Consider the following 22,001-nt stretch of genomic DNA (forward strand, 5'->3'; position numbering starts at 1 on the left):
CACAAAGGACTGCAGAGTTGAAACACTAAGCTCAAAATTGGGGAAGGATGAATTCCTCTTCAGTCAGACATGTTTATAGCCATTCCAATGGGCATGTCACTTACCCATCATTCTAGACTGAGCAATGTGTCCCCTTTCACGGGAATTTTAGGGCATTGATTTAAATACCTTATTGTTTATTAGATTGCATAATAGTGACAGAGTGAGCCAAATTTTATCCTTGAAAACTCATTACTATTAGGCCATACTGGCCTAAGAGGGTGTCCAGTGATACTCTAGGACAATGTGGGTTTGAAATCTAAATTCTAGGGATGCAGTCCTGGGTGGCTCAGTCGGTTAAGCATCTGCTTTCAGCTCAGGTCATGATCCCAGAGTCCTGGGATCGAGTGCCACATAGGGTTCCTTGCTCAGCGGGGAGCCTGCTTCTCCCTCTGCCTGCCATTCTCCCTGCTTGTGTGCCCTCTCTCTCTGACAAATAAATAAATAAAATCTTTATAAATAAATAATAAATAATTTTATGTGGGATTTTTCTTTCTTTGTCTGATGTAATTCACTTAGCATAATATCCTCTAGATTCATCCATATTGTCCAAATGGCAAGATTCCATTTTTTTTAATTTACATTTTTACCTGAGTATAGTTGACACACAACGTTACATTAGTTTCAGGTTTACAACATAGTGATTCATCATTTCTATATTTTATGCTATGCTCATTACAAGTGTAGCTACCATGTGTCACCATATAGAACTCTTATAATATCATAGACTATATTCCTTATGCTGTAGTTTTTATCCCCATGACTTATGCATTCCATAACTGGAAGCCTGTATCTCCCACTCCCCTTCCTTCTGGCGCCATCAGTTTGTTCTCTGAATCTATAGGTCTAAGTCTGCTTTTTGTTTATTTATTTGTTTATTATTTGTTTGTTTGTTTTGTTTTTAGATTCCACTTATGAATGAAATCATATGGTATTTGTCTTTCTTAGTCTTACTTATTTCACTTAGCATAATACCTTTTAGGTCCATTCATGTTGTCACAAATGGCAAGATCTCATCCTGTCATATGGCTGCATAATATTCTATTACATATATATATGTATTCATATATATATGAATATTGGAATTTAGGAATATAATTAAGAATATATATATATGAATTATGTGTGTGTGTATATATGTATATATACACATATATATGTATTTATATAAAACTTCTTTATCCATCTAATGATGGACACTTAGGTTGCTTCCATATCTTGGCTATTGTAAATAATGCTGCAATAAATATAAGGGTGATAATTTTACTTATATATGGAATCTAAAATAAAACAAAACAAAACAAGCAAACAGAGCCAGACTCATAAATACAGAGAACAAACTGGTGATTGCCAGAACGGAAGATGGGAGGATGGGCAAAATATCTGAAGGGGATAAACTTCCAGTTATAAAGTAAGTAAGTCACAGGGATAAAGAGTACAGCAAAGGAAATACAGTCAATACATTGTAATAACTTTGTGTGGAGACAGATAGTAGTTATACTAGTCAAATCACTATGTTGTGTACCTGAAACTAATATAGCATTGTATTTCAATAATATATTACAATGCTGTAATATAGTTTAACTATATTAAAGAAAAAAGAAAAAAAGAAATATGTGGGAATGGTGTTAGAAGATGAAATTTGCAGATCGAAAATACCAGACCAGAGGATTTGTACTTTATTTATCTGGCTGTCTTAACAGATTTGAAGCAGGGCCTTGAAATAGCTTTTTGTTTGTTTTCTTATTTTAATCACAATAACTATATCAACATTGTGAAACACAGCTACGTGGAGGAAAAATGATGACAAAGAAAACTGAAACGTTCTGTAAAAAGTAATTTTTCAGATAAGAGTTTCTTTTGTAAAGAAGCAAAACATCATTTTTCAATATTCCTACCAATTCACAAGTTAATAAAATAGATTATTATAAGAGATCCTTTTAACAATTCCTGAGAAACCAAATTTTTTTTATTTTGAAATTTTGATTCTTTAGTGTTGTGTTAAGTGTTAACATTATGTTGAGACATTTTACTTTTACTTTATCATGGTTTCTATCCAGCATGTGTGTGTGATTTATCCAAGACCAATTCACTTAACTTTGCAAATAATAACGAGGCTTACAATCAGATGTACATATAAGTGTATCATATCTGAAGGGAACTTAAGTATGTGGAACATTAAACAAAATAATGAAGTAACAAAATACTATAATATTTAAAGAACAAGATGTGGACCAATATTTTATTTCTTTGTTCTACATTTCAAGTTGTCTAATTTTATAATAAATAAATGCTTATATTTTTATATATAAATCTTTGGGGCAATATGAGTATAATAACATAATAATATTCCACTTCTATAGAAGTTGTTTACTAAAGGAGACATGTTATGTTTAAGTAGAAAACAATAATAATGGTATTTAAAGCCCAAATACCTGGTTTAAATAAGAATAAGACCACAACAGGTCAGACTAAATTCTCAGTCAGACCCTCCTCAAATTACAAGCGTATAGAAATAATGGATAATATTGAAAATAATAACAAGAAATGTATAAATAAATTTAGCAATGAAAATTCAAAATCAGCTTTGTTAGTAATTTATAAATCAAGCACTTAAAATTAGTAAGCATATTAAAAATTTGAAATCTATCCACACATACATACTTATTATGTTTACTCTAAATGTATCATAATTATAAATTTGCCCTATGAGTTGAATACTTATTATGTAGCAATAATCATTATAATGGTATAGAATTATCATGGAGATAGGAAAAGCAATGGAATTTTCTTTTTAAGATTTTATTTATTTATTGGAGAGAGAGAGCATGAGCAGGGGGAGTGGCAGAGGCAGAGCGAGAAGCAGGCTCCCCACTGAGCAGGGAGCCCAATGCAGGACTCGATCCCAGGACCCCGGGATCATGACCCAAGCTGAAGACAGATGCTTAACTGATGGAGCCACCCTGGCACCCCAAAATTTTTTAACCAGATGTTGCAATATACACCACTGGTAAAGAATGGACAGTAATTTTTTTTTTTCCCCTGGGAAAATATCCTCTGGGAAAAAGAAATTTAATCCCTACTTCACACATTAAAAGAATGAATTATAGACTAACTAATGGCATGAATATCTGACCCAAATTTTAAGAAGAAACCATAAGAAAATATTGTTATGACCCCTGATGAAAAAATAAGAGATAACCTAAAGATGAATTTTACATAAATAAGAAAAAAATAATAATAACACATAGAAAAACTAGCACAGATTATGACACAGGTTATATATAGGAAGGGAAAACCACATGACCAAGAAACATATGAAGAGATGCTCAAACTAATAATCAGAAAATGCAAACCTAGGCAAAAGGTAATACGATTTCACGTTGGTAAGTTTGGAAAAGATGCAGAATTACAGAAATTCACATGTTCTATGGGGAGGACCGTAAATTGGGAAGCCCATGTTTGGAAGAAGCATGTGGCAAGAATTAATTAACTTTAAGATGAGGTACCTATGATCCTGAACGTCCAATTCTAGCAACTGAAATTTAGCAAAACTCTAAATGTGAATGTTACAATCTTGTATCACAATAGTGTAAGATGACAAACTAGACCTACATGTGTGAGAGACAATGGACTCTGAAAAACAAACTGAGGGTTCTAGAGGGGAGGGGGGTGGGAGGATGGGTTAGCCTGGTGATGGGTATTGAGGAGGGCACGTTCTGCATGGAGCACTGGGTGTTATGCACAAACAATGAATCATGGAACACTATATCTAAAACTAATGATGTAATGTATGGGGATTAACATAACAATAAAAAAAAATTAAAAAAAAAAGTTGATAATAGTGATCATCAAAAAAACCATTTCCAACCATGTTGGCTGGAGCGGGAGAAGGCTCGCGGTGAAGACTGTACTTAGTTAGCTGGTGGGTGGACTGAGTGGGCGCAGACAGAGACCTACACAGAGACGTTGAACCAGAAGACCTCCGAATGGGTATCGGGCGTCATGCACGAAGTTGTCCTTGCTGATTTCGGTCTGGCCGAAAGCACAGCGACAGCAGGACCAGGCCACACCTACCATACCGAGAAGCTACAGATCTCACTGGCGCTGCCCATCTGGGGATGGACCCGCCGCCGCGCTGACACGGACCGATTAGGTTGTGCCGTGATGTGTTTTAACAGAACCAGGGCGCCATGGCAAGGACCGAAGGCTGCAACAAAAAAGCAAAAATATGAGAAGATGAGTGAAAAGGAGAGGGCCACGCCTGTTGAAGTTTTATCTGAGGGGTTTCCTGCAGAATTTGCCATGTACTTAAACTGTCGTGGCTGTGATTTGAGGAAGCCCCGGGTTACACGTACCTGAGGCAGCTGGTCCTCCTCTTTTCGGGACCCTGGACCGCCAGATGACCGCACATGTGACTGGACAGCGTTAAAGCAGAAAGAAGCCCAGCGAGCAGCCTCGGTGGCAGGGACTGGCTTACCCAGCCGAACTCTAGCTCACGACTCTGCTTCGTTCCCCGCTTTGGGGGGCGCATTTTTATTTATTTATTTATTTTTTTAATGTCCGGAGATGGCCATTCTAACTACTGTTGAATGTCTCTGTTTTGGGACGGTATAACAAGGAAATAAAAAAGAATATATATGAAGGGAGAAACTGGTTATCTCTTCCCATTTGGTTGTGCTCATGCTCCTATGGCCTATAAATGACATTTTGGAAGTTTGTGTTTACTATTATTTTCCATCAACAAATAGCAAGAGGTTTTCCTATTTCTACTAGTCCTTGCAACACTATTAAAATGTTTCAAGCAGGGAATACTGTCATGATTATAAAGTTAATTCCATTGTAATAAAAATACCAAACAAAAAGATTTTAGAACCAAAGTCAAAAAAAAAAAAAAAAATTCCCAGTGATGTGTCTACTATGGCATAATTTATGAAAATTCAATAATCACACAACATAGTGCCATAAGTATATGGTTACATATCAATTTTGAAAAAAATGTAAAAAACTATTTTGAGATCACCAATTAACATAAAGTTTTCCGGAGGAACTGAGATTAAGAATGAAACGGAGAATGGATACAAAACATCTATGTACATACCTGTAATTTCTTGTTTTCTTAAAATCAGGTTATCTGAATAACGAATAGCATAAAGTTAACATTTATTAAATCTGCTTATTAGCTGTCTTGGTGTTTGTATAAAAATTTGTGCATAAACATATAAATATATAAATAAATAAATGTATAAATATATATACACATAATATAATATATATATATATAATATAATTGCATATATATACATAGGCCTATATAGGTATACATATATATGATATTAACATTTTTAAGTTAAAGCACATTAATACATGCTTTCTGAGATTGGATAGCTCAATGTAGACTCAAAACTTCATGATTTTGTGAAGGAGATTAAAAAAAAAAAAAAATCCCTGAAGATTAGTAGGATTCAGAAAGGTGTGTGTAAAAAGTCAAGAGATCATTTGAGACGAAACCTCCATAAACAAAAAAGTCCATATATTGTGCTCAGGAAACAACTAGAAGATTGACTGGAATTTAAATTTCATGGTTGATATTATTTGTCAAACTAAGAAACAAAAGCCTAAATTACACATGTTCTTTGAAAGGCTGAGAGCTTCTTGAAAATAGTGAGATGAAGACAATATGTTGTATGTATGTGAATGAGTTTTCCTGGTGTTAAAATATTTTCCAGATTTTATCCAACAGCAGCAGGACACAAGTTTATTTTTTTTCTTATTTTGGAGTGTAATAATGCTCTTAATTTACCAGGGGGCTATGAGCTAGAAAAAAAATCTTATTCCTATACAAATTATGGTCTAACAGTAGGACAGATATAAACTTAAAAGAAAAAAAAAATGATTTCAATCACAATGAAATCACATTTAATTTCTATGATGTCATACTAGCTATTCCAGGTTTTTAGTTTCTTTAACTATACATGGGACCTACTCCAAAGGACTGTTATGAAAATGAAATGGGATTGGGGCGCCTGGGTGGCTCAGTCGTTAAGCGTCTGCCTTCGGCTCAGATCAAGGATCCCAGGGTCCTGGGATCGAGCCCCGCATCGGGCTCCCTGCTCGGCGAGAAGCCTGCTTCTCCCTCTCCCACCCTCCCTGCTTGTGTTCCCTCTCTCGCTGTCTCTCTCTCTGTCAAATAAATAAATAAAATCTTAAAAAAAAAAAAAAGGAAATGGGATAACTTTACTAAAACACATTATAATGAAGTCTTAATCAGTGTCAGTGTCCATCTCGAAATAATTCAAGAAAATCATTTTACTGATCCCATAATCATTTACTCAAATAAGGATAGAGATTTAGACTTAAATGAGTAAAAGAAACAACTCTTGGTATATAGAACAAGGAAAGAGGAATTAATTATATTATAAAAGTGTAATGACAGCTACATTTCTGACAGTAAATAAATTATTCTTTAAGCTTGGTTCTCAACCCGGAAGTTATAATGCAAGAATTTAAAAACTTATTTCTGTCATCTGCTTTGTGACCACATTAATCTTGCAGAATGATGGAGGCATTAAATGGAACTCTTTAATTAGACCATGTCAAGAGACCCTCAGTACTCTACAAATGCAAGAAAATAATGTATTTCTGACTTAATTCATGTCAAAATGTTTCAGATTCTATTATAATTTATTAATTCATTTATTCAACAAATATTTATTGAACATCAATCATTGGCTGAAGGGTACTGCAGGAAACATAACAGACGGTCCTGTTCTCAAGAAGCTGTATTCAAAAGTGGGAGGGGGACAATACATAAGCAAATATCTTCTCTGTTAATTGTATCCTCTAAGAAAAAGTGGGTAGGAGATTAGCAAATGATAGTGTGGGTATGTGTGTGCAGGAGTGTGCACATGTGTGTATGTTTAGGGAAATGCCTCTGAGGAGGGACCTGCAGAAAGTGAAGGAGTAAAACCTGAATTTCTGAAGGGAATGATATGACAGTCAGAAAGAAAAACAAGTGCAAAGGTCCTGAGGCAGCTGTGAGCTTGTGCTTGTTTTTTTCTTTAATTTTTTTAATTTTAATTTTTTTGGGGGGATGTTTCAGAATGTTCAGGAGGCTTATGAACCTGAAGCCAACTAAGTGAGTGTGGGATAGGGGCTAAAGTCAAGGAAGCCACAGGGACCCGAATAAAAAGTCTTTAAGTCCATGCGGGATCTTTGGCTTTTATTCTGGACGAGAAAGGAAGACACCAGAAGGATTTAAGTAGGGAAGTAATACAGAAGAACAGTAGGTGCATATTGCAATGGTCTTTGTAGGAGATGATGGTGACTTAAGGTAGTGTGGTAATAATGGAGATAGGGGAGCTAATGTGATTCTGGATTGATTCCAAAGTTAGAAATAACATTAAAAAAGAATATATCCCCTTCAGTAACATTAAATTCAAAATAATTTTTAAAAACTGCCTAATAGGGGCGCCTGGGTGGCTCAGTCGTTAAGCATCTGCCTTCGGCTCAGGTCATGATTCCAGGTCCTGGGATCGAGCCCCGCATCGGACTCCATGCCCAGCGGGAGGCCTGCTTCTCCCTCTCCCGCTCCCCCTGCCTGTGTTCCCTCTCTTGCTGTGTCTCTCTCTGTCAAATAAATAAATAAAATCTTAAAAAAAAAACACAAAAAAAACTGCCTAATTAAAAATAAAACAAAACTGTAAGAGCTACAATATAAGAAAGCAACAAACCAGCCTAGACTCAGAGAATACGGTGAAAAATTAGATCAGACAGAATCTGAAAGATCAATGGAAGTCATAGTCTATATCTTGGCTGTGGTTTTCAGTTATGTCTGAATGAAGAAGAAGCAAACCTAATATTCCAACTTTACTCCTTTAAATCAGGTGGTGAGAAAAATTTCTTTAGAAAAATGGCTGATGAGAATAGACTGGAATGAGAAAGTAAGGAAAGAAGGCATCTGGAAGTAGAGAACCTCAGCCACAGGGTGCAAAGGCCCAGAGGCAGGACTCTGCTGTGTTTCAGCAGGGAGGTGTCCACTGTCTCGATGCATGTGGAGGTATTTATCCAAGGTGCTTAGGTTGTAAGCTCTAACAGCACATCCCACAATTATGACTGCCTTGTCATAATACCTGTTTTATTTATCCCCAAGCAGCATTGGCAGTATACATTTGTGCCCTGCCTGTACTCCTGATTAATGCAGTCCTGATCTTGGCCCAAATTCGAAATAAAATGAGGTCAACAGCTCTTACAGAATGTTACAAGACATACAGTAGTAAAATACTGGAAGTAAATTCAACTTCTATTAGTGTGGAATTAGATAAAAATATAGTTTCAAGATTAAAATTGATGTTGGAACGTACAATTAATGAGGAAATATATATACCAATTCTTGCTAAGTATGCTAAATGCATTAAAATAGTTTTTCATAAGAATTCATATAGCATTGATAAAAAAGTAAATAGGTAATCATATATACATACACGTATAGACATACATGCATTTTTTCTCACTTTTTGTATTTTATTCTTATAATCAACATATTTAGTTATTAAAATAAAATTATAAGATTTTTAAAACAAAATATGTACTTAGTTAAAATATTATTCTTGATTGTCCATGTGAATTTTTAAAATTCTTTTCCTTGAATTTAGTTCAAATATCACAAAATAAAGTGGAAATTTCTTTTATGTACAGTTTCTGTGATTTTTCCTTTTATTAAATTAAAATTTGGGCAAACATCGTAACTCTATAGAGTCTTTCTTTAGTTTTAGAGCTCTTTTTTTTTTTGTCTCAAGACGTTCCACTTTTGTCTGGCCAGAAATAACTTCTTCCTATATGTAATGGAAGAATATATTGCTACTGTTTATCTGAAAAGTATTAGCACCTGTTTGTTGAGAGTCAAACTGCTTTTTGCTGACCGAAACTTCTGTTAGCTATGTACCAGTCTCCCACTAAGCAAAGGGACTAAAACGTGTCATGGGACTTAAAGTTGCTGACGGTGTGTGGATAAATTTCCCAAACTATATTCTGCAGTAAGAAGCCAGTCAAAAATACAGGTTCCTTAGCACAACCTTCAAATACATTAATTCAGTAGGTGGTGAGTGATTTTTCAGACTGCCTATGTTACAGAGCTGTTCTGACAATCAGCTTATAAGAGATGCCATGGTGATGTGTTTAATGATATTCCCAGTGTGAAATATGTTCTTTAAAAAACTTATTACCAGTTTTCAATTGATAGCTCAATTCCTAGACACAGACAAGAAAGGTCCCTGTTCTGGTCTCTGTGCTTGAAAGGGCCTCACCAAATACCGCTCTCCATCCAAATAAACAAATACATGAATAAATTAGTGGACGGATGGATGAATAAATAAATAATAATCAAATATCATAGGCAGCACCATTACTTAGGATTCCATGCTCACTGTTGGCTCAGCCTGATCCATATCATGAACAATCACTCTTGTAAGTAACACCATTCAGCCCCCAAGGACCTGCTTCTCCGTATCTCTTGCCTTAGGTCCCCAAAAGAAAAGAGTGCCATGAGAGTGTGTGTATTTTGCCTGTACCAACATAGATGGATGATGACAAGAACCTCTAATCAGCCACCAGTTAATTTGCATAAATCCTATAAATGTCAAGCTCATGGGTGGGCAGTGTGACAAGTTTGGGAAAGTTTGAATGACAGATGTGTTCAGTGAAAAGAAAGATAAATTGTTTAACTTAAATTATTTTTCATAAATCACAACTGTTGTGATGACCACAATAATTCCTGGGAACCTTAGGACCCACAAATCTGGAAATGTAGAGAAGCATGAAAATGGATGCTGTACATTGCTCAAAACTGATAATCCATTATGTTATTTATGGATCTATTCCACTTACATTATTTATGGAAAATAACCTTGAGGAATATTTTGAAATACAGAAAGTAGACCCCCCTCATCTGTGGTTTTGATTTCCATGGTTTCAGTTACCCAGAAAGACACGATCCACCAAATGCTACATCACAATTCCGATGTCATTCTCCTCACTTCATCTTTATTTTTGAACATCTTGACTTGCATTGACCTAAGATATTTTATAAATTTGATTTTCACTTCTGGGAAACTAATACTTCAAAAAGTTAAAGAGTATAGATTTCCAACAAGAACCAAGTTATGAAAATAAAGTTAACACAGGCCCCAGAGGCATTTTATCATCTTATATCATCACGAGAAGAAGGATGAGTACAGTACAATAAGATATTTTGAGAGACAGAGACCACATTCACATGACTTTTATTATATTATTATAATTGTTCTATTTTAGGGGCGCCTGGGTGGCCCAGTCGTTAAACGTCTGCCTTCAGCTCAGGTCATGATCCCAGGGTCCTGGGATCTAGCCCCGCATCGGGCTCCCTGCTCGGCAGGAAATCTGCTTCTCCCTCTCCCACTCCCCCTGCTTGTGTTCCCTCTCTCACTGTGTCTCTCTCTGTCAAATAAATAAGTAAAATCTTAAAAAATAATAATAATTGTTTTATTTTATTATTAGTTACTGGTGTTAATCTCTTACCATGCCCAATGTATACATTAAACTTTATCATAGGTAAGTATGTATAGGAAAAAAAAATATATGTAAGGTTGGGTACTATCCATGGTTTTGGGCATCCATTGGGGGTCTTAAACCATATCTCCTGCAGACAAGGTAGGGGCATTATATTAAACAATTTATAGACTATTAAATTTGCATAAATGGAGTTGTATGTGCAACATGCTTGAAGTGTCATACTGAGTATTTACATAAGTCTTCACATCGATTTTGTTTATATTTTTATTCTTCCATAACATTTCATGAGATCTAATTAATCCTAAAAAATAAAAATATTAGTTCTATTTATTTTGGATTTAATTTTTAAATATTGTTAGTTATAATTTATATTTGCCTTCCTGTTAAACAATTTTGGATATTAGAAGAAAAATAACTTTGAAAACCTATATAAAATGTCTTAACTATTTTTTTTTCTTTTTTAAGTTTTTATTTAAATACCAGTTAGTTAACATATAGTGTAATATTAGTTTCAGTAGTAGAATTTTGTGATTCATCACTTACATACAAAAAACAGTGCTCATAACAAGTGCCCTCCCATTTAACCCATCCCCCCACCCACCTTCCCTCCAGGAACCCTCAGTTTGTTCTCTATAGTTAAGAGTCTGTTTTATGGTTTTTCCTGTCTCTTTTTACCCCCATGTTAACCTGTTTCATTTCTTATATTCCACATATAAGTGAAATCATATGGTATTTGTCTTTCTCTGACTGATTTATTTTGCTTAGTATAATACACTCTAGCTCCACGTCGTTGCAAATGGCAAGATTTCATTCTAAAATGTCTTAACTTTTTAATTACTCTATTTTTGAAAATATATTCAAATTTTTACATCTTGTATATTTTGACTATTACTTTCAATAGTACACACATTATGTAAACATGTTGACGAAAACAACATAATTTGTAATTTTGCTACTGTGGAGGTAGGAGAAATAAATTATGTGAAATAAACACAAATTTTTAAATTATGTGTGTGTTTATTTTATTCACTCAAACATTCCCTATCTATAAACAGAATACCCAGACATGTGTAATCAATCAATCATCAATCAATCAATCAATACAATGGCCCTTGATATTTTGGCAATTTTTGGTGACACAGGCACAGATCTGCATATATTTTTAAATTTGTTATTATTCAGATATTTTTGTCATTCTAGTAAGGGGGATACTTTTCAGTTAACACTCTACTAACTTGATTTTAATTATATGAAATGTAGGACTCTGTGTATAACCTTGCCTTGGATACTTGGAAATGTTTAAGGATAAGTCTGGCCAAAAGGGAGCACATCTTATTTAGTTGCTACAACTGTATTCTTAAAGATGATTAAGAGCCAACCAGTGGAGGGGCATCTGGGTGGCTCAGGCCATGATCTTGGGGTCCTGGGATGGGGCCCTGCATCAGGTTCCACGCTCAGTGGGATGTCTGCTTGTCCCTCTTCCTCTCCCCACTACTTGTGCTCTCTCTCTCTCAAATAAATAAAATTTAAAAAAATAAGAGAGAGAGCCAGCGAGTGGAATTAAATATGTGGGATATTTCAGGTTGAGTACTGAACAAATACACTGAAAACAAAATAGAAGCCCCATGAAGTTCAGCATTCCTAGAGCACAATGTGAAAAGAAGGGTCTGGCAGAATGTGAAAAAGATGCAGGCAAGTATATGGCAATTAAGACTCTAGGTTTTATGTTGAAGCTGTTGACTATGAGTTTGTCAGGAGACTGACATATTCATATTTGTTTTGTATACTTGCACTTGGCAGATGTGTGGATAGTATGTTTGAAGAGAGAAAGATCAGGAGGCAGGGATAATATCTTGGATATATGGAAAATTTAGAAACAAGAGACCAGCTGGCAGAAAAATACATATTTGGAGGTAAAATAAAAAGATTTGAAAATTGATTAGTTGAAGGGATGAAGGAAAGGCAGAACTTTAAGATCAATTCTTGTATTCACTTAAAGGGTGGTTTTACCACATGTTATAAAATACATCATTTCAGTTTTGAACATCTTGACTTGCATTGTCTTAAGATATTTTATAAATTTGATTTTCACTTCTGGGAAACTAATATTTCAAAAAGTTAAAGAGTATAGATTTTCAACATAAACCAAGTTATGAAATAATTCCTTAAGTGTTGATTTTAGGAAGAGGCGCGTAAGTATTCTGTTAGCAGTAAACATGTCAGGAGTTAAAAGCTTCAACATTTGTGAGAGAGCCTGTTAACTAAGGGAGCTCCAGTGATCTTCTGAAGAGGGGGGTCTCTGGTTATGCAAGCTATGGCTAAAGATACTGTTTAATGAGCCAATCAGTGACTGAGAACATAAACATTTAACTTTATTTAATTGTAATTAAATTTAAAGAGCCATATTTGTCTAGCATCCACCACATTGAATAATGCAAGTTTAGAGAAAAAATTAATAACTCTATCAATAACCACATACCACATGCCAAGAACCTTGTTAATTTGTTCAGCAAAAAGAGTACATCGGGAGTAGTAATTGGAAGCACCAACTAAACCAACTTATGTTAATTCATTGTCATTCTCCCAGAACCATCTCTTCTCTGGGCAAAATTAACACAGTAGTTAATTGTGAATCTGCTGGGAATCATTATCTTTCATATTTTAAGGTTTTGATGTTGACACTAATTTTTGTGATGTGATATTACATTATCTTTTCCTATTTTGTTATGAAGAAAGTGCTCCACTCCTTGATTTAAAGTTATGTTTTTCTGCTGGGTTGAGCACCCCAGAATCCATTCTCTGACACATCCAGAGGATTTTGTGGATATAACTTAGATGTCTGTATTTGTAAAATTTCTTATTGCAGGCTGATTCTGTAATTGGCCTCTTTTGAATATACAGTTGCATGTGGTCTTATCTAGCACTACTTAGAAATCTGAAAGCTACTTAAGGTTAGGAAAAATTGGTGCATGAGGATAATACATGTATCTTTGCAAGGCAAACATATGGTCCTCAATCAGGAAAGATTAGCTGTTTCCAAAATGTTTACTTTTGAGAAGGAACTCAATAGTATTTAAGGATTAGGATATTTGGAGTTATTTGAGTTTTCTCAAATCTTTCTATTTCAAAATTTCAAAATATCATTCATTCCTAAACAAAGACCTAATTTTATTGGCTCAAAAACACAGCTAGTTTGGGAATTACTGTTGTAACTTAGCAGTCTTCAAGATCAGGTTCTCTCAAGGGGAACCCTCCTACACTGTTGGTGGGAATGCAAGCTGGTGCAGCCACTCTGGAAAACAGTATGGAGGTTCCTCAAAAAGTTGAAAATAGAGCTACCATATGATCCAGCAATTGCACTACTGGGTATTTACCCCAAAGATACAAAAGTAGGGACCCGAAAGGGTACGTGCACCCCGATGTTTATAGCAGCAATGTCCACAATAGCCAAACTGTGGAAAGAGCCAAGATGTCCATCAACAGATGAATGGATAAAGAAGATGTGGTATATATATATATACAATGGAATATTATGCAGCCATCAAAAGGAATGAGATCTTGCCGTTTGCAACGACGTGGATGGAACTGGAGGGTATTATGCTGAGCGAAATAAGTCAAACAGAGAAAGACATATATCATATGACCTCACTGATATGAGGAATTCTTAATCTCAGGAAACAAACTGAGGGTTGCTGGAGTGGGGGGGTGGGGTGGGAGGGATGGGGTGACTGGGTGATGGACACTGGGGAGGGTATGTGTTCTGGTAAGCACTGTGAATTGTGCAAGACTGTTGAATCTCAGATCTGTACCTCTGAAACAAATAATGCAATAGATGTTCAGAAAGAAAAAAAGAAGAAGAAGAATGCAGCAGGAGGGGAAGAATGAAGGGGGGGAAATCGGAGGGGGAGAAGAACCATGAGAGACGATGGACTCTGAAAAACAAACTGAGGGTTCTAGAGGGGAGGGGGGTGGGAGGATGGGTTAGCCTGGTGATGGGTATTGAGGAGGGCACGTTCTGCATGGAGCACTGTGTGTTATGCACAAACAATGAATCATGGAACACTATATCTAAAACTAATGATGTAATGTATGGGGATTAACATAACAATAAAAAATTAAAAAAAAAAAAAGATCAGGTTCTCTCTCTGATATTTAGTTAAATTTGCCTGACTACTGAGATGGTTGGGTGTGTCATTAAAAAAAAAAGAAGAGAAATTCAGGTTCTGACTGTGGCTTGAGCAGAAAATATAAAGGTAAGCTGTGCTTTCAATAAGCACTTCACTCCTGGTGTCCCATTCCTTATTAAATCATATGCAGATCCTCTCTGTCTTCAAAACTAACTAGATCTGGTAACCTAATCCAGATTCCCATCCTTTAGGGTTTGTTAGCTGCAGTCACTTTTGGAATAATTATTGCAACTCAAAGACACAGTTGTAGATAGAGAAACTGTTTTGACGAGCCTAAGCACAGAGGAATTGATTAAAGAGTAATTAGACATGTACACAATTGTTGGAAATGATCTTGGCTGAGCTTTAAAAATGAATCTCAGGCTAGAAAGGAAGCTGCTTACCTCTGTCTGAACTAGAATGTTGTTGCACTAATTTCTGTCTCCAGAATTACCTTTGTGGTAATTTAATTTGCTCTCATGGATTATATCTGAGCCTGTGTAGTTGTGGGCTACAATGGGATGCTAGTTTTCTGACTGCAAAATCATTGGTTCTGGAGAGAGTACTTGCCAGAATTTAATTTTTTTTTTCTTTTGAATCTGCCACTCTCCAAGTATCTCATAATAAAAGTTATCGTCCTTCTTCCACTGAGGAGACTCGTCTTGAAGATCTTGAAGTCATCTTTGAATCCTCCATTTCTCTCACTTCCCTCATAAAATTTATTCATAGTTCCTCTTCACACTTCCTCCAAAATACATCCATGTACTGACCACTTCCCACCACCCACACTATCATTGTTCCAATCCAAATCATTGCTCTTTTTCTCTGGACTACTAGAGCCTCCAGACTTGTTTCTCTGGTTCTTTTCTGTACCAATTTACTCTATTCTCCAAAGTCACCAGACAGATCCTTTTGAAACATAAACAAGATCATGTTATCCTCTGTTAGACTTATCTAATGTGTTCTTATCACATTTAAAATTCATTCAAAATCATATCATGGTTGACAAGACCCTACATGCTCTTTTCAGTCATGGTCTGTTTCTAGGATGTCTCTCTGACTTGTCTTTTACTGTGCTATATCATAAGGAATCCTCACATCTTTGCTTTTGCTCAAAAACTCTTACTCATAAATTTTTCAATTGTTCCTTTATCCACAGAAGCTCTCTTTCCTCATATGGGGTGTTCCTTGCTTCTTTCAAGTCTACTCTCAAAGGTTTTATTTTAATATGTAAATATAATAGCTTTAATCATTCATTACCCCTTTACTATGCTCTATTGTGTATACGACTTCCATTCTTTGTAATATTAATTGATTAATTAATTACTCATTTGTTTAAGTATTTTATTACATAAACTCTATGAGGTTAGACAATCAGTAATTTTTATTGTTGTATGTTCAGGTCCCTAGTCACAGCTTGGCAGTTAATGCATTTGTTAAATGGATGAATAAATTATTTCACAAGTATCAGTGTAATAACTTTTATTTTTACTTTTTAAAGACTTTATTTGTCAGAAAGCGAGTGAGCACAAGCAGGGGGAGCAGCAGGCGGAGGGAGAAGCAGGCTCCCCACTGAGCAAGGAGCCCGATGAGGGACTCGATCCCAGGACCCTGGAATCATGACCTGAGCTGAAGGCAGACGCTTAACCCACTGAGCCACCCAGGCGTCCCCAGTGTAATAATTTTTATATCAAAACTTCCCATACTTGCAATGTGGACTGGATAATTCAAAATAAGCATTTCGCTAAAGAAAACTGAACAGTTTTTTGAAAAATATTTATGAAAGCACCAGTAAGCAATAAAGCACTGAAGAACCATAAGACCAAGATTAGGGAGGGTATAGAATCCTGTCTGGTGTCTCGGTCAGCTTGGGCTACAACAAAGACAAAAACAGAGTAGGTGGCTTATAGACAACAGAAATTTATTTTACAGTTCTGGAGGCTGAATTTTAAGATCAAGGGACCTCATGGACAGGTTTAGATAAGAGTCTTTTTCCAGTTTTTAGATAACTGACTTCTGTTTATATACTTACACAGCAGAAAGAAGGCAAGGAAGCTCTGTGGAGTCTCTTTTATAAAGGCACTGATCTCATTCAAGAGGATCTCATCCTCATGACCTAATCACCTCTCAAAGGCCTACTTGTTATTAGTGTCAGACATGGGATAAGATTTCAACCTGCAAATTTTAGGGGAGCACAAATATTCAGTCCTTTGAACCATATAGTTGGGTCTTTTCTTTCCTTGGAATTGTTATCAATTTCCAAAGAAAGCTGAAGAGAGAAATAGTCATATCCACTAATATAGTGAGGGTACTTATCTCTTAGTAATTGAGATACTCTCAAAAAGAAAGAAAGGAAGAAGGGGGTGACATCTTGATGATATCCCAGAAGTCACTCAGTCTCTGTTAACTTTATTTCATCCATTTTTCTTTCTGTTCCTTAAACTCCATAACTCCCATTAGCTTATCTTCAGGTTCACTGAACCACTCTTCCAACAGCTCAGATCTACTGAATTATTGTGCTGGGTTTTATTTTCCACTATTATAGATTTCAACTCCATAATTTGTATTTGTTCCTTTTTATAGTTTCTATCTCTTTGTTGATATTCCCATTTTTTATATGTTATTTTCTGATTCTCTTATTTCTTCTCTCATGGTTTCCATTAGCTCTTTGGGCATATTTAAGCCAGTGGTTTTAGTCTTAGTCTAGTAAGTTTGATGTATGGGCTTCTTCAGGGGCACTTTCTGTCAATTTAATTTGTTCCTATGAATAGGCTATATTTTCCCTTTTCTTTGCATACCTCATGATTTTTGTCAAAAACTGGACATCTGAATATTATAGTGTGGCTATTTTGGAAATCAGATTCTCCCCCTTCCCTAGAATTTGTTAAGTTTTTGTTTTGTCTTGTTTTGTTTTGTTTGTGTGGGTGTATTTTTGTTTAGTTTCATTGTTAAGAGCTATAGCAGCCCATTTGTTTGGTGGAATTTTCCAGACAACTTTTATAAAATTGTATTTCTTGTAATGTGTGATTACTGAATTTTTTGGTTCCTTTAACTCATGTTCAGCTGATGTTTTGACAGAGATTTCCTTATAGGCTAAGACCTAACAAACAAACATACACACAGCAAAAGAAAATAAAACGAGCAAAAATAACAAACCAAAATACATCCTCTAGTCTTTGTAGATTGGGTCTGTACTGCACTACTCTTTCAATATTATGTTTTGCTTGCATTGAGCCTGGGAACCAGCCCAGGGCTGAAAGCAGAGGGTCTTTATGAGTCACTTGTGAGCATGTCCCTTGAAGTATGCATTCATGTAACTTTATAAATCCCCTCATATTTATGTGTGCTTTTGAGTATGCTAATTTCTCAATAAATACTTTCTGTTGTGCTTTTTCTCCAGTGGTCTGTTGAATATGTCAACTTCAAACTTCTGCCCCAGTATTGGGTAAATCTCCTGGAAGGGTTTTTGAACAATGTCTGCCCTTTTCTGGCTTGAATTCTGATAACAAAGGGATGAGTGCCTTGTATCAGTCTTCGGGTAGCCCCCCAGACAGTTTATTTTATTTTTTATAAAGACTTATTTATTTATTTTAGAGACAGACAAACAGAGAGAGAGAGAGAGAGAGAGAGAGAGCATGCACAGGGGGAAGGACAGAGACAGAGGGAGAGAGAGAATTTTTTAGCAGACTCCCCACTGAGCACAGAGCCTGAGATGAGGCTCAATTCTAGGACCCTGAGATCATGACCTGAGCCAAACCAAGAGTCAGCCACTTAACTTACTGATCCACCTAGGCGCCCCTCCCCAAGACGGTTTAGATCAGACAAACACAACAATTGAACAGTAATATCTACTCTGCTCTCTCTGGAACCAGAGACTAGGGACCCACATGAAGAGCAAGGACTCTGTTGCTTCAATACTGCCACTATGCTGAGGAGAAGTTGGAGCAGAGGCAAGTAAAAAATGACTTGGTTTCTTAGGATATTCTTTTTTTTTTTTTTTCTTGAGTCCACTTCCACATGGTCATTGTAATCCACTGACTGTTTTTCAGACTTTGGGCAATGTTGGTTCTGACAGTATATGCTATGCTTTTTTTCTTTTCTGCATTACCTACTCTGCCATTTTGCTGATGTTGCTCTTTTGTCAGTTTTTGCTTCATGTATTTTATGCTCTGTCATTAGATTCCTGAATTAGTTACCTAGGGTTGCCATAACAAAGTACCACAGGCTGGGTGGCTTAAGTGAGAGAAATGTATTGCCTCATAGTTCTGGAAACGTGAGGTCTGAGATCAAGGTGTCGGTAAGGATGGCTTTTTCAAGGGCTGAGAAGGAAAATCGGCATCATGCTTTGCTACATTCTGGTGGTTCAGTAATAATCTTTGGTATTCTTCAATCTTTGCCTTCATGTTCACATTGTGTTCTTGTATGCTTGTATGTCTCACCACATTTTCCCCTTTTTATAGGGAAACCAGTCATATTGGAATAGGGCCCATCCTTCTGACCTGATTAACTTGTCTGATTCAACATTGTTACCATACTTTCCTTGCTTCTTCAAGGATGGTTTCCTTTAGTTCTCTGGGTTTTTTTTTAAGATTTTTTATTTATTTATTTGAGAGAGAGAGCAGGAACAGAGGGAAGGGCAGAGGGAGAGGAAGAAGCAGACCTCCCACTGAGCTCGGAGCCCGATGTGGGGCTCGAACCCAGGACCTTGGGATCATGACCTGAGCCAAAGGCAGATACTTAACTGACTGAGCCACCCAGGTGCCCCCCCCTTTTTAAAGATTATTTATTTATTTATCTGAGAGAGCAATTGAAAGAGAGCATGAGCAGGGGAGGTAGTTCTCTATGTTTATAATAGTTATTTTAACATTTTTCTAATAAATCCAATGTCAAGTGTCTCTCATGAGCAGTTATTGTTCCCTACTTTTTCCCCAGTGTATGGGCTATATTCTTCTTTTATTTTTTTTTAATTTTATTTTATTTTGTTATGTTAGTCACCATACAATACATGATTAGTTTTTGATATAGTGATCCATGATTCATTGTTTTTGTATAACATCCAGTGCTCCATGTAGTACATGCTGTTCTTAATACCCATCACTGGGCTAACACATCCTCCCAACCCCCTCCCCTCTAAAACCCTCAGTTTGTTTCTCAGAGTCCATAGTCTCTCATGGTTCGTCTCCCCCTCTGATTTCGCCCCCTTCATTTTTCTCTTCCTTCTCCTAATGTCCTCCATGCTATTCCTTATGTTCCACAAATAAGTGAAACCATATGATAATTGACTTTCTCTGCTTATTTCACTTAGCATAATCTCCTCCAGTCCCAACCACGTTGATGTAAAACTTGGGTATTCATCCTTTCTGATGGCTGAGTAATATTCCATTGTATATATGGACCACATCTTCTTTATCCATTCATCTGTTGAAAGGTATCTCGGCTCTTTCCACAGTTTGGTTATTGCGGACATTGCTGCTATGAACAGTGGGGTGCATATGGCCCTTTGTTTCACTACATCTGTGTCTTTGGGGTAAACACCCAGGAGTGCAATTGCTGGGTCATAGGGTATCTCTATTTTTCATTTTTTTGAAGCACCTCCACACCGTTTTCCAAAGTGGCTGTACCAACTTGCATTCCCACCAATAGTGTAAGAGGGTTCCCCTTTCTCCACAACCTCGCCAACATTTGTTGTTTCTTGCCTTGTCAATTTTTGCCATTCTAACTGATATAAGGTGGTATCTCAATGTGGTTTTGATTTGGATTTCCCTGATGGCTAATGATGATGAACATTTTTTCATGTGTCCGTTAGCCATTTGTATGTCTTCTTCAGAGAAGTGTCTTTTCATATCTTCTGCCCACTTTTTGACTTGATTATTTGTTTTTTGGGTATTGAGTTTGAGAAGTTCTTTATAGATTTTGGATACCAGCCCTTTATCTGTAGTGTCATTTGCAAATATTTGCTCCCGTTCTGTGGGTTGCCTCTTTGTTTTGTTGAGTGTTTCCTTTGCTGTGCAGAAGCTTTTTATCTTGATGAATTCCCAAAAGTTCATTTTTGCTTTTGTTTCACTAGCCTTTGGAGATGTATCTTGAAAGAAGTTGCTATGGCCGATGTCATAGGTTATTTCCTGTGTTCTCCTCTAGGATTTTGATAGATTCCTGTCTCACATTGAGGTCTTTCATCCATTTTGAGTTTATCTTTGTGTATGGTGTTAGAGAATGGTCGAGTTTCATTCTTCTGTATATAGCTGTCCAATTTTTCCCAGCACCATTTATTGAAGAGACGGTCTTTTTTCTATTGCATATTTTTTCCTGCTTTGTCAAAGATTATTTGACTATAGAGTTGAGGGTCCATATCTGGGCTCTCTATTCTGTTCCATTGGCATATATGTCTGTTTTTGTGCCAGTACATGCTGTCTTGGTGATCACTGCTTTGTAATATAGCTTGAAATCAGGCAATGTGATGTCCCCAGCTTTGTTTTTCTTTTTCAACATTTCCTTGGTGATTCGAGGTCTTTTCTGATTCCATACAAATTTTAGTATTGTTTATTCCCGCACTTTGAAAAATGTCACTGGAATTTTGATCGGGACGGCATTAAAGGTATAGATTGCTCTGGGTAGCATAGACGTTTTAACAATGTTTATTCTTCTTCTATTTCTGTGCATGCTTTGTAGTTTTTTGTTTGTTTTTTGATGGAAACTGGACATTTTAGAAACTCTGTGTACTGGTCCCCCCATGACCCATTTCTAGGGCTTGCTGTTCATAATTTTTCTTATATATTTATTTTTAGTGACTAATTGGATCATTTTAGTTAGGTTTATCCCTCCCATCTCCACCCCACAGTGCTCAATGTTCCTCACAAACATGTAACTATTGGGTTGCCCATTTCAACTTGGGATGATAGAGGGGTTTATAGGTCTCTCTTCTATTTCCTTGACCATAGCCATCTGTTAAACAATTACCAGATGATTGCTCTTGTTTTCTTTTTTCTTTTTTTTTTTTTAATATTTTATTTATTTGACAGAGAGAGACACAGCGAGAGAGGGAACACAAGCAGGGGGAGTGGGAGAGGGAGAAGCAGGCTTCCTGCCGAGCAGGGAGCCCGATGTGGGGCTCGATCCCAGGACCCTGAGATCATGACCTGAGCCAAGGCAAACGCTTAATGACTGAGCCACCCAGGCGCCCCTCTTGTTTTCAACAATGACATGCAGCATTGCTCATCCATAAGAAGAAATGAAGTACTTATAGATGGT

General features: G+C 36.3%; 1 pseudogene; it reads left to right on the plus strand.

The window, feature by feature from the left end:
• The first annotated feature begins 3,364 nt into the window (after positions 1–3,364).
• Positions 3,365–4,599, plus strand: LOC118543118 (casein kinase I pseudogene; annotated as a pseudogene).
• The last annotated feature ends 17,402 nt before the right edge of the window (positions 4,600–22,001 follow it).

This window comes from Halichoerus grypus, chromosome 12, assembly GCF_964656455.1.
Source record: "Halichoerus grypus chromosome 12, mHalGry1.hap1.1, whole genome shotgun sequence".
Classification (NCBI taxonomy): domain Eukaryota; kingdom Metazoa; phylum Chordata; class Mammalia; order Carnivora; family Phocidae; genus Halichoerus; species Halichoerus grypus.